This window comes from Vulpes vulpes, unplaced genomic scaffold (genome assembly GCF_048418805.1).
Source record: "Vulpes vulpes isolate BD-2025 unplaced genomic scaffold, VulVul3 u000000899, whole genome shotgun sequence".
Lineage (NCBI taxonomy): Eukaryota > Metazoa > Chordata > Mammalia > Carnivora > Canidae > Vulpes > Vulpes vulpes.
Genome location: NW_027325780.1, coordinates 1,502,722 through 1,517,007, shown reverse-complemented (window position 1 = coordinate 1,517,007; position 14,286 = coordinate 1,502,722).

The following is a 14,286-nucleotide window of genomic DNA, read 5'->3' as shown; positions in this document are numbered from 1 at the left end:
CTTTTCTGACTACAAGAAAATTGGCTTTCATCAGCCACAGTATGTTTACTCATTTACTTAATCCCCTTACCAGTCTGAGAGACAGGTAAACCACCTCCTTGGACCTGACACCACGGTCTTCAATCAAATGGGATTCCTCCTTAGCCCTGGCCCCAGAAAATATACTAGTTAAGTTTCTTAATATGCTAGGCGAATCCCCCACTGGAATGTAATTTCCTGTCCCTCCCATCCCTTAACCTTTTCAAAATTCTGGTGGAGTCCACAACCAAGCCCTCTCTGACCCTGATCCTGGCTAATGCAGTATATACCAGATGAATTCTACTAAAAAAACCCCATAATTCTGGCAATATACATTTATAAATAATTCAAGTCCACTTTCAAGTAACACTATACCATTTCACAGGTAGAGTTCCTTATAACAACAAAATAATAACAAAACAATTCTAATTTCTCCATCTTACCTCTTATTCATTTCACTTACACATAAGTTTTTAATATATATGCAAATACATATATATGTAAATATATAAGCATAAATAATACAATACATTGTAACTGTTACTATTTGGAACAAACTGTTGTCTGTTAAATAAATTAAAAAGAAGAATAAAAGATTTTATTCTACCTTCATTTATTCCTTCTGAAGCTCTTAATGTAGTTCCAAGTTTCTTGCTTATATCATTTTCATTCTCTCTAAAGATCTTTTAATATTTCTTATAAGGTCGGTCTACTGGCAATAAATTCTCTTAATTTTTATCTAAGAAGGTCTTTTTTTTTCAACACTATTGAATGATAATTTTGCAGGTTGCCAAATTCTAGGTCAGCGATTTTTTTTCTCTCAACACTTAATTCATTTTCCCTCTTCTTGTTTGCATTGTTTCTGAGGAGAAGCTGGGTATAATTCTTACTTTTACTTCTCTATAGGCAAGGTGATTTTTTTCCTCTGCTTTCTTTTGAAAAACTTTTCTTTATGTTTTGACCTTCTTTGTTTTTTCTAAATTACATGCTTAGGTGTAGATTTTTATTGGATTGTTTGGTGTTTATCCTGCTTGGTGTTCTCTGAGCATGTTGCATCTGTGATTTAGTGTCTGACATTAATTTAGCAAAATTGTTAGTCATTATTGTTTCAAATACTTCTTTTCTTTCTTTCTTCTCCTTCTGGCATCCCCATTTGTGTATGTTACAATCTTTGTAGTTGTCCCACTATTCTTGGATATTGTTTCTTTTTTTTTTCTGCAGGTTTTTGTGTGTGTGTATATGTGTGTGTGTGCATGCGCTTTCCATTTTTGCAGTTTTTACTGAGATATGCTCAAGCTCAGAGATCCTTTCCTCAGCCATGTCTAGTATGCGAACAAAGTCCATCAAAGGCTTTCTTTCTGTTACAGTGTTTTTGATCTGTCATTTTTTTTTGGTTCCTTAAAGTTTCCTTCTCTCTGCTTACATTGCCCATCTTTCCTTGTTTGCTGTCTACTTTATCCATTAGAGCACTTATCATATTAACCATATATTTTAAATTTCCAGTCTGAGGATTCCAGTACTTATACTGTATCTGAGATTGGTTCTGATACTTGCTCTGTCACTTCAAACTTTCAGTATGTCTTGTAATTTTTTTCTTGATAGCCAGGCATGATATACAGGGTAAAAGGAGGTGTTCTATATAGGTCTCTGTAATGTGGTGGTGAGGTTTGGGGAAGGGGAAGTGTTTTAAAGTTTATGATTAAGTCTCAGTCTTTTAGGGATCCTTTGCCTCTGGACTGTGAACTTCACAAGTGCTTCTCATTTCCCTCACCCAAACCTTAGGAGAAACAGGAAGGGAGAGTGGACTGGTGTTGGTTATTTCTTTTCCCCCAGGTCAGCTTGACTCTGATAAAACCTCAGATTATTAGGCTATGGTTAACTAGTTTCTCCTGAGTTCAGGCCTTTTTAAGAATAGGGTGTAATGATGTATTTTAAAGTGGTTCCTTTCCCCCTCCACCTGCCTCAGTATTTGTTTTGAGGACGTGGTAGGGCTCCTATGTACAATTCACAAAAGCATGCACCTTCACCGTGATGGTTTCCTCTGGAGTTTTTGTCAGACTGAGCCTCTAGCAATTTGTCAATGACACCTCAGCTTTCCATATCCCAGCAATTGTTCCTGTGGAGGTTTTAGCTCAGCGGTTCTGCTCTGGTATGTTGTGATTCTCTGTGCTTACCTGTTGGTCTCTCCAATTTGGGGGACAGTAGTTTGTCCTGTGATCTCTTTTTCTTAATAAGAAGAGTTGTTGATTTTTCACTTTGTTTAGATTTTTGCTTGTTAGGAAAGAGTGGTGACTTCTAAACTTCTTAAAAACTGGGCTGAAAAAACAGAAGTCTTTATTTGAGCTTTTAAAAATTTCTCTTGATGATGTTTTGTAGTTTCAAGTGGATAAGTCTTGCACACATTTTGTTAAATTTATCTCAAGGTATTTCACATTTCACAAAGGGCTTTTTTTTTTACGATGTTAATTTGTAATAGTTTATTGATACTAAATGAAAATACAATGGTTTTTATATATTGAACTTGTGTGCTGCATTCTTGCTAGTGTCAAAAATCCAGAAATAGCTGAATTAAAATCACCAAATCAATAAATAGTATTTAGTAAGAGTATATTGTGCATATAAGAACAGTTCATGAACTGGGAGCTTTTAAAAATAAAAACTGATATGAAGCTCAGAGGCAGTTACAGGATAGCTTATAAAGTGACAATGAGGAAGTTTTTTATCCTATAAAATGGTTATCACAGTGGTGGTTTCCAAATAGCAGGGGATTGGTTTAAAATGATTATCTCATACCAGTTTTAGAAAGGTGGTGTTTTAGGAAGGTAGTTTCTTTTTGACTGTCAGAAATATTTACAATAAATAACCTAAGTTAAGTTTTGTTTATGTTCATGAAATAAGATGTAGGTTTTGTCTTTTCAGGAAGTTCTCAGGTCCAGTCTCCATTTTGCTTTTAAATTTAACACTAGAAAGTAGCTTTATGTACATTCTTTAAGATTTAAGATTTTCTTCATTGATGATCATGTTATCTGAACAGGGACAAATTTTATTTTCTTCTTTTCCAACTCACATGCCTTCAATTTCTTTTTTCTTATAGTAGCTAGCACCTCCAAAGCAGTACTGGGAAGAATTCATGAGAGCAAACATTTTTGCTTTATTCCTGATATTAGGGGAAGTAGTCAGTCTTTTATCCTTAATTTTGACATTGGCTGGGAATTTTTGTATATGCTCATTATATTGATGAAGTTGCCTTTTTCCCTTGGCTTCCTGAGAGTTTTTAATCATGAATAGGTGTTCAATTTTAGCAGATGCTTTTTTTTTTCCATCCCCTTTAAATGTGGCAATATATTGGATTATATTAACAGATTCTCAAATGTTAACCCAACCTTGTTTTCTTGGAATAAACTCTGCATAGTCCTGATTTATATATTCCTGGACTTGATTTGCTAAACTTTTAAAAGAATTTTTACATCTCTTTTCATGAATATTGGATTGTAATTTTCTTATAATGTCTTTATCTGGTTTTGTTATCAGGATAATGCTGGCTTCATAAAACGAGTTAGGAAAAGCCCTGCCCCCCTTCTATTTTCTGGAAGCATTTGTGTATGTTTGGTATGTTTAAAATTTTTTTTAAAGTGTTAAGTAGAATTGACCCAGGAAGCTATGTATTTTCTGGAATGGTTTGAGTATGTTTGTTCTGTTTATTTTTTTTTCCTAAGTTTTGTTAAGACTTACCCAAGAAGCTATATGGGCCTATTGTTTTCATTGTGGAAAGATTATTCAATTTTTTTTATAGATCCAGATGTCTCAGGTTATCTATTTACTCTTAAATAGATAGTGCTTTCAAACTGTGTCCATTTTATTTAAGTTGTTGAATTTATTAGGATAAAGTTGACCTTAAAATTCCCTTATTACTCTGTTACTGTTGATGACAAGGTATTTAGTGATGACCCATCTTTTATTTTTGATATTGGTAATTTTTTTCAGTCATTTATTGGCAATCACTACAATAGTTATGATCTAAATTACAAGATATTATCTCATATAAGCATAAATATTTGAGTAGTACTTTTTAAAATTAAGGTATTGTGAGGTTTAATCTGATCGGTAGTGAAATGAAATAGAGAGGCCAGACAAAAGTTGGTCAAAACAGGCTTTTAATGGGATGCACTCTCAGGGGGAGCCCTTATATAGGGTCTGGGTAAAGTATGGCTCAGGTTTCCTGCATATATCCAGTCTCCCCCTGATGATGTGTCTTCGGGTGGTCTGCTGGTGATGGGAAAGTTCTGAGGTGAAAGCAACAAAGTGGAGGATCCGCCGCCATTTTGTTGATGCCCCTCGACCCCCCTTGATCCCGCCGGCCCAACAGGTCTAGTTGACACGTTCAGGTGTACAACATAGTGATTCGACAATTATGTATTATGAAATGCTCACCATGTAAGTGTAGTCACCATCTGTCCCCACACAAAACTATTACAATATTATTGACTCTATTCCCTACGCTGTACTTTTCATTCCTGTGACTTATTTATTTTATAGCTGTAAGTTTGTTCCTCTTAATACCTTTCACCTGTTTTGCCTATCACCCACTCCCATCCCTTCTGGCAACCACTAGTTTGTTCTTTGTATTCATGAGTTATTTCTCTTTTATTGTTGTTATTTGTTCATTTGTTTCTTTTATATTCCACATTTAAGTGAAATCATATAATATTTGTCTTTGACTTATTTCACTTAGCATAATACCTCTGGGTTCATCTATGTTGTCACAAATAGCAAGATCTTCTTTTTTATGGCTAATATTTTATTGTATATATACCACATCTTTACCCATTTATCTGTTAGTGGACATTTGGGTTGCTTCTAGTATTAGAATACTGCTATACTTCATACTATACTATACTTCTAGCTAGTAGAAGTAACGCTGCAAAAAATTAGGGGTACAGGGATCCCTGGGTGGTGCAGCGGTTTGGCGCCTGCCTTTGGCCCAGGGCGCGATCCTGGAGACCCGGGATCGAATCCCACGTCGGGCTCCCGGTGCATGGAGCCTGCTTCTCCCTCTGCCTGTATCTCTGCCTTGTCTCTGCCTCTCTCTCTCTCTCTGTATGACTATCATAGATAAATAAAAAAAAAAAAAAAAAAAAAAACTTTAAAAAAAAAAATTAGGGGTACATTTTTTTTTAATATTTTCATCTTTTAAATTATGTTGGGACTAATTTATGGTCCAACATTTGATCAATTGTGGTTTCTATTCCGTGTGTACTTGAATACATGGTGTAATCTGAGGTGGTGACATTACAATGTTCTTTAAATGTGAAGTAGTTTAAGGTATTGGCAGTGTTGTTCAGGTCTATATTATTATAGATGGTTTTGTCTGGTTGGTTTATTAATTGTAGAGAAAGGTGAATTAAAGTCTGCGACTACGATTGTAGATTTGTTGTTTTTTCCCTGTTTTGCTCTATATATTTTGACGTTCTTTTATTGAGTCAAGTATATTATATTCATTTTATTTTCTTGATACATTGATTTTTATAGTGATCAAATATCCATCTCTATTTCTAAAAATCCTCTTTTTTCAAGTTTCTTATTATTTCAATATTCAGTTGTTCTTATTGTTAGCAAATAAATAGACAGCTTTTACTTTCAGCATTTGTGTCTTATTTTTAATTTTTTTTTTTTTTTAATTTATGATAGTCACAGAGAGAGAGAGAGAGAGGCAGAGACACAGGCAGAGGGAGAAGCAGGCTCCATGCACCGGGAGCCCGATGTGGGATTCGATCCCGGGTCTCCAGGATCGCGCCCTGGGCCAAAGACAGGCGCTAAACCGCTGCGCCACCCAGGGATCCCTGTGTCTTATTTTTAAAATATTAGCTCAATCAAGGCTTTTCTTTTTAATGTAAATGTTGACATAATTGCATTTTGACCAGCTTTTTTACTATTTGTGTTAAATTTTTGGATTGAGTTTTTTCTTCTCTCATCTTTCTTGCTTTTTAAAATTTTAATCAAATTTTCAAATGCTATTTTCATATTTGTGCTTGCTTTCTATTTATATCTGCTTATTTTTAGTGGTTGCTGCAGAGGTTGAAAGAAGTACTTTAAACCTGTTCAATCTATACTTATTTTATCTTTATCCAGTTATTCTAATTACAATAGATGAAGAGAGGTCAATTCACTTACTATTCTTAAACCTGAGTTTTTCGTTTGATGTAAATTTGATAAGGAGACTGTTTATAAAGGTATAGATATTTTATTACTTTTACAGCAGTTAGCTAGATATGTAATACCCACATTTTATTTGTTTTTTTAAAGATTTATTTATTTATTCATGAGAGACACAGAAAGAGAGGCAGAGACACAGGCAGAGGGAGAAGCAGGCTTCCTGCATGGAGCCACATGTGGGAATCAATCCTGGAATCTTGAGCTAACAGCACATAATCAACCATTGAGCCACCCAGGTGTCCCTATTTCTGTTGTTTTTGAGGGAAATTAGGCAGTATTGCTTGAAATCTTTCCCTTGCTTAAATATTTTTTTATTTAAATTTTTTAAGATATATATATTTTTAAAATTTTAAAAGGCTCTAATATATTTATTTTTTAAAAAATTTTACTTAAATTTCAGGCAATAAACATATAATGTATATTAGTTTTCAGGTGTACAATTAAGATATTATACCTTTTATAGAGGTCCTGTTCTTTAATTGTATTTTTTAGAAATTCAATATATTTTTAAAGCAAGACTTGTAAGATATGATCATATATGATTTTTAAAAGAATTTTAAGTTTTTGTTTATTTCCTGTAAGTATGGTATGCCTCATTGTTTCAAAGGCCAGGAGTTCAAATAGGTAAATGATTTATTGCCACTAATATCCATTAAAAGTGATACAATGAGGAGCCCTCAAAAATTTGAGATTAATTAGTTGCATACTTTGCTTTGTTTATGAATTATAATCACAGAAATAGATAAAAGATATATATAAGCAATTACTACCCTGTACAGTATTTTATTTATGAAAACATTAAAAAATATGCCTATATATTTGTAATTAAGTTACTGATTGAATGCTTTGTAAATAGTAATATATTATCTGAAGGTTTTCTAAATAAAAAGTATTTGAAAGAATTATATAGAAACAATCCACCTCATCTTTGTTCAGCAAATAATTTGATATATTTTATCATTAGATATCACTGTTTTAGAGCTGAAAGGACATTAATAATTTAAAAAAACCTTTGAAATTAAGTTTGCTGTTCATTGCTTTCAATTTGTGATTTGATCTGACAATTCAAGTTAATAACTTAGGCATTTTACACTGCATATACATGCCTTTTTTGAGGAATTCGGTACTGTTTTTGCCATTTTACTTCTTTTATATTCACATCCTTTGTATTACAAGCATTTAGCAAAATTACAATAATAAAGGAAGGAAACAGTTTTTTAATGCTGCCCCCATTTCAAATGCTGTGGAAATTATTGTTCATCACCAGATATTTCTAGCTCCCTTCCTTCTGCTTGCATACCAAGAAAGCACTTACCTGCCCCCTTTGATATTAGGTATGACTTAATATCTTGTAGGTTAGTGATGTGTATCATTTCCGTGTGAAAACCTTGAGAACCTGTGCATGTGTTGCCATGTTACTTTTTCTCTGGTGTAGAAGTTTTTATGTCAAGAATAGATCTTTATCATTCTGGGTCCTTGAGAGACTATGATGAGCATAGATATTGCTGACCCCCACCTTGGACATGAAATAGATGTTTATGTGATAATCCATGAGATTTTTGTTTGTTACTCTGGTGTATTCCAGTTTATTCTGACAGATACAAAAATTATTACCAAAAGGAGATGTCATAAAGTCTAAAATATGTGACATTGGCTTAGATTTCTGGTAAGAGGCAACAGATGCTGCCTCTGGATGCTGGAATGATGGCAATCTATGTTATATGGTAACATAATATTTAATAAAATTGTGAAGATGTATCTAATGAACTTTTATCTCTAGGGTAGGAAGTTAAAAAAACAGTCTTATTAGTATGCATTGGGTGATGGCTGCATTTGATGAGAAATTATATGAAATGGACAAGTCAGAAAAGAATTCCCTTGAAAATAGAAATGAATGGAAGTAGAGTGTTTGAACTCAAGGTGTTGTAGAATTGAATAAGCAACTATTTCTGAACTCCCAATTAGTAAAACATAAAACTGAGAAGGATTTTGAGTCACAAAGGCTGACTAAAACTGGTTTAGTGAGAATAGTCAAATTAAGGTGTATGGTTTAACTTGTTTAGAACCTCTGGATAAAATGTCTTGGAATAAACTTCCAACTGAGGATGTAATACTCTTTAATTGTTACAAATGGACAAAATGACTCAAAGCTTGATAGATTACAGATGCCAATAATTAAGTTGCAAGACTACGGTAACACAAAGAAATATACCAATGTTATAAAATAGGACTAAAAAGAGTGTGATTATGGCTACTGGCACAGGAGGCTTGATGAAATTGATTAGATAAAAAACTTACCAAGTTTTTTTTTTTTTTTTTCCTATGAGTTTTACTGAAAGTGGAAAGCCATGGCTTGCTGCTGTCAGAGAAGCCTTGTGGATTTAGATAACCTAATGGACAAATCTGATTTATTAACAATTGATGCAATTCAACACTATTCACCTTGAATTTGCAAAATGATTCATAATAAAATTCTTTACTACCAAGGTATTTTATAACAGAACTGAAATAATGACAAATTATTTATAAAAAATGCACAGTATGAAGAAAGAACTTATCAAGTGAATCAGAGGCTAATTTTTAAAAAGATTTTATTTATTTATTTATTTATTTATTTATTTATTTATCTATTTATCTATTTATTTATTTATTTATTTGAGAGAGAGAACGTGAGCAGGGAGAGGGGAAAGAAGAGAGGCAGGGAATGAGAGCAGAAGGAGGGGATGGGGGAACAGATAAGGGTAGATGGAGAAGCAGACCCCCTTGCTGAGCTGGGAGCCTGATGTGAGACTCCATCCCAGGACCCTGAGATAATGACCTGAACCAAAGGCAGGTGCTCAACCAACTGAGCCACCTAGGTGTCCCAAAGGCTGTGTTTTAAAAGCATGTAAAATCTGTATACTGTATATTTTTCTGTAACATCAATAATTATACTGCAACACTTTCAAAACATCCAATGATAGCTAATAAAACTCTACCAATAATGACTAATATAATTTTCAACTAACATAAAGATTATATGTAATATGAAGACTTGATTTTTAGATTTATATATTTCCTTATTCTGTTTCAATATTAAGAGAAGAAACCCTTAACTCAAGGGTTGAACTCAATCCTTGAATTCAAGGATTGAATTCAAGATAGTTTTATTCTTATTTCAGGATTCACAGAGCTACTAGTCTAGAATTCTGGTTGCTGATCTAGTTGTAGAAATCATGTCCTCTATGACAGTTGTGGAAATTAAGTATAACTTTTAATTTTTCTCAAGTGAGGTTATTCAACCAAGGGCCAAAGTTTTTTTTTTTTTTTAAGATTTATTTTTTTATGATAGACATAGAGAGAGAGAGAGAGGCAGAAGCAGGCTCCATGCCAGGAGCCTGACGCGGGACTTGGTCCCAGGACTCCAGGATCGTGCCCTGGGCCAAAGGCAGGCGCTAAACCACTGAGCCACCCAGGGATCCCCAAGGGCCAAAGTTTTATGCACTGACAAATAAAACATGTCCTAACAAAATGTGATTCTGTGGTCCTTCTTAAAACATAATCAGGAATCTAAAAGTAGTCTTACTCTGATAAAATCCATATAAATGCTTTTAGGAACCATAAATAAAAGAGTGGATATGTTTAGTCTTATTTATTTGATTGATTTCCTCCCTTCCCTCCCTGTCTTCTGCTACTCCTTGATCTTCCTCCTCCTTCTTCATTGCAAAAAAAATAATAATTAGGCACCATTTGCAAATTGAATAACAGTACTTATCACATTATTACTGCAAATAAGTCTATTATCTTTTTTAAAAAATTATGATCAGAGGTGTTAAGACAAAAAAGTCCATAATAATTTTGTAATAACATTTCCTTTATGAAAAATAAAAGGCTTTCCTGTGAAATAATGCTGGGGTCTAATCATGCAAATCAAAGGACATTTATTTTTTTTATTTAAAAAAAAAATTTTTTTTTTATTTATGATAGTCACACAGAGAGAGAGAGAGAGAGGCAGAGACACAGGCAGAGGGAGAAGCAGGCCCATGCACCGGGAGCCCGACGTGGGATTCGATCCTGGGTCTCCAGGATCGCGCCCTGGGCCAAAGGCAGGCGCTAAACCACTGCGCCACCCAGGGATCCCTCAAAGGACATTTAGACAACAATTGAACTCTCTATCTTCAACATGATGCAATGAACTCATGAATATGTATGTGTCTAGTGGTAAGCACTATGACTTATAGGTTACTAAGTAGACCTCATTCTTAAAATAATATTTTAAAAATATGTTTGTATGTGTGAAACAGCCTTCAAGTAACAATTAATGAACTCCTAGTCCAACAAAGTTTATAAGGCAAGGTATTGTCATGTGGGTGCAGAGAAGGGGGAGAATATAGTAAGACTCGGTAAAGGTAGGTTGTGTCTCACTATTCTAACACAGTTGTAACAATAAGGCAATCTTACTTCTCAGATGAAACATCAACAGAGGTCAGCTAAGGAAAGAGTGGATGCTGAGCAATGGCAAATCATCCAAGGATGTTCAAACGGACCAATAATTATATTAAAAAAATAGTGGATTATTCATAATTGACAAAAACTGGAGCTAACCAGAATGCTCATTAACTGATGAATATAAACAAAATGTGGTACATTTATAAATATTTATACAATAGAATATTATTCAGCCATTACAATTAATGAAATACTGATTTGTTACAACATGGGTAGATTTTAAAAACTTTATGCTAAGTGAAGGAAGTCAGACAAAAGGCCATACATTGTATGATTTCATTTATATACATAGTCCACAAAAGCTGAATCCTTATAAACAAAATAGATTGTTTGCCAGAATCTAGGTAGAGGGGAAATAGAAGTGAGTGTTAACAGGTATAGGGTTTCTTTTGGGGTTAATGAAAATGTCCTAAAATTAGATAATGGTGATGGTTGTACATATTTGCAAGTATATTAAAAACCACTAAACTGTACACTTTAAAGGTAAATTTTGTAGAATGTAAAGTATATCTCAACGAAAAGAGAAAGGAGTGGAATGAATGTGAGCCCTCATTGAACAGGTAACCCTTGAACCAACAATCTGGAGGTGACTGTCTTTTAATCATCATAAGTACTATAGGCATCAGTTTTGATGATTTGTGAGTTTGTTTTATTGCTTTACTTTTCTCCCTTAAACAGTCATATTGATGTATTTATGGTAAGATTGGACCACTGAAATAAAACTATTGACAGTGGTAGATTTTGTGATAGTCAGAAATGACTTGAAAATTTATGTCATCTTTCAGACATAACCATGTTTAACTATAGACTAGCTGTAGGTACTGAGGAGAGATTTACGTTTTGGGCAATAATGGTTTACATCTTGAAGGATACAAAAATGAATTGAGTAGCTGAGTATACATCTAGGAATCATGGAATTACACAGAAGTTTTAAGTCAGAGCCCCTGCATTATAGGTTCCCATATCATCATCATTAACAATAACAGCAACAGCAGCAACAACAATAACTGCTGCAAGTACACAATCTAACCTCTAACAGAATTAGTGTGGGATGTGCAAAGGCTGGGTCCTATTCATGAGTCTGATATGAGCACTAGGGCTAGTCAAGAAATAAGGATTAGAGAAATGGAGAAAACAATTGTTAATGACCACAGTGTCTATATAGAAAAGGGGAAAATTTGGCAAGGAAGAAGGCCAAGAGACTGTTAAGATTGTCTTAAAGCTTACATTTAAGTGCCCCAATGCAATGCACAAGTTGAACTGGGTTCCTACTAAATTCTTAATTATATTGACAAAACACCATAAATTCTGACTTAAAAAATCTATGACTGATACCTAAAATAACCCTTGCTCTCTCAGCTTTCAGGAACCATCTGAAAAAGTGTCTTAAACTCCAAGAAGGGAATATTCTTCAGTGCTTACTTTGTATGTGACCTAGTAGGATAATTGAAAAAGAAGGACCTCCCATTGAATAGAAGCAGAAGTCACAGAGAACAGTGGATTGGGGAAACCTTCTGTTTGACCAGATTGAAGTCTAGTCCAGAAACATTTCTTGGTTTAAGGGAGGGGATGTACAAAATCTCTAGATCTTCTTCTGATATTCTGAATGACCATATTTATTTGATGACCAGAGGGCAGAACATGAGTAGTTATTTTACTTTTCACTAAATATTTCCTCCTCTAAAACTTTTTGGCATATAAAATTATACTTCCTGTCCACTTTAGATAAGCAGAGTCATCCAATTTTATTTGGTTAATAAGATGAGAATAGAAGTGATATATGTAACTTCCAGATGAAAATTATATAAACCAGTATGTGATTTTTATCAATATGCCAGTGTGTGATTTTTAAATATAGAACTTCAGTGTCTCTACACTCTCCATAATTTTAGTAAGTGCCTATTGTGACTTCTGGATTAATTTTCTAAAATATGTAGGTAATATTTCCAACAGAATCAATTGTCCATTTACTGACAAGAGCTTTCTGTTTTGCTTTTTCATAAAAACTATTTGCTATGGTCTAAAGAGGTCTCCTTAAAATGAATATGTTAACATTCTAACTCCCAACAAGCTTGTATAAGGAGGTGGGCCTTTGGGAGGTGATTAGGTCATGAGGATAGAGCACTCATGAATAGGATAGAGCATCCTTTTATGTAAGAGATCTCAGAGAGCTCCCTTGGCCCTTCTGCCATGGAAGGATATAATTGAAAGCCTACAACACAGAAGAGGAACCTCACTTGACCATGCTAACATGCAAACTTCAGACTTCCAGCCTCCAGAACTATGAGAAATAAATTTCTGTACCAAAATCTGTGTCAGGTTTCTTCAGAGATATGCAACTAGTAGGATATATATGTGGATATATATAAAAGGAGATTTATTATAGGAATTGACTCATGTGGTTATGGAGGCTCAGAAGTCCCATGATCTGCTTTGTACAATGGAGACCAGAAAAGCCAGTATTATTCAGTCCATCTGAAGGACTTACCTAATAAAAGTAAAAACTGTAAGATTTATTAAAATAATAAAATTTACCTGAGTTATTTAGAAAAGATACAACCCAGACAAAAAATACTGAATGAAGAGGTAGAAAAATTATACTATGCAATAGAAAATGAGGCAATATTATTTCAAACAAAAGAATTTAAGATAAAAGCTTTTAGTAGGAATTAAGAAATATGCAACATAATGATGAAAAAGAAAATCCACAATGAAAATATAATAATTGAGAATTTGCAAATCTCCAAGTACCTAAGAGGTAAACTCAAATAGTGCAAAGCAACAATTGATAGATCAAAAATTTGACATGAAAAAGTCAACAGTCACAGTGGGAGATTTCAACAAACTTCTTTTGGAATTTGATAGGTTGGGGGGAAAGTGAGATTCAAAGAATACAGAAGACATAAGCAACAAAAACCTGCACTAAATACAGAATATACATTGATTTCAAGCCTACATGGAATATTTACTAAAGAAAAAATGACTACTTACGAGATTGTAAGGAACTCTCACTTCCAAGTAAGCAATAGGTTAATGAAAAAAATCCAGTGCATCTAACAAGAATGAAAATACCATGAATCAAATTTGTGGTTTGAAACTAAATAAAATACTTGTAGATTTATAGCCTCGTGTACATTTCTTAAAACCCAAGAAAGACAGAAAATAAATAAGTTCAGATTTCAAGCCAGGAAGCAAAGCAGGAGAAAATAGAATAATCTCTAAGAAAGTTGGAGGGAATAAATTATAAACAAAGTGGCAGAAATTAATTAAATAGAAACCAAGGAAATGAACTAGCTTTATGTGTCAAATAGCTCTTTAACAGCTCACTCAGTGTTGAGTGAGAAAAAACTTAGCACAATATGCATGGTATACTATTTATGTTATTTAAACATCAAATATATATACCATTTATTGTTACATATGTAATATAGTCAGAAAAAAAAAAGAATACCAGTACAACATAATGAAGGTAGTGGTCACCAATAAGAGAGAAAGGAATGAGAATGTGAAGTGAATTAAATAGGCCTTAATTTTATCTATATTGCTATATTCCTTGAAGCAAAAATG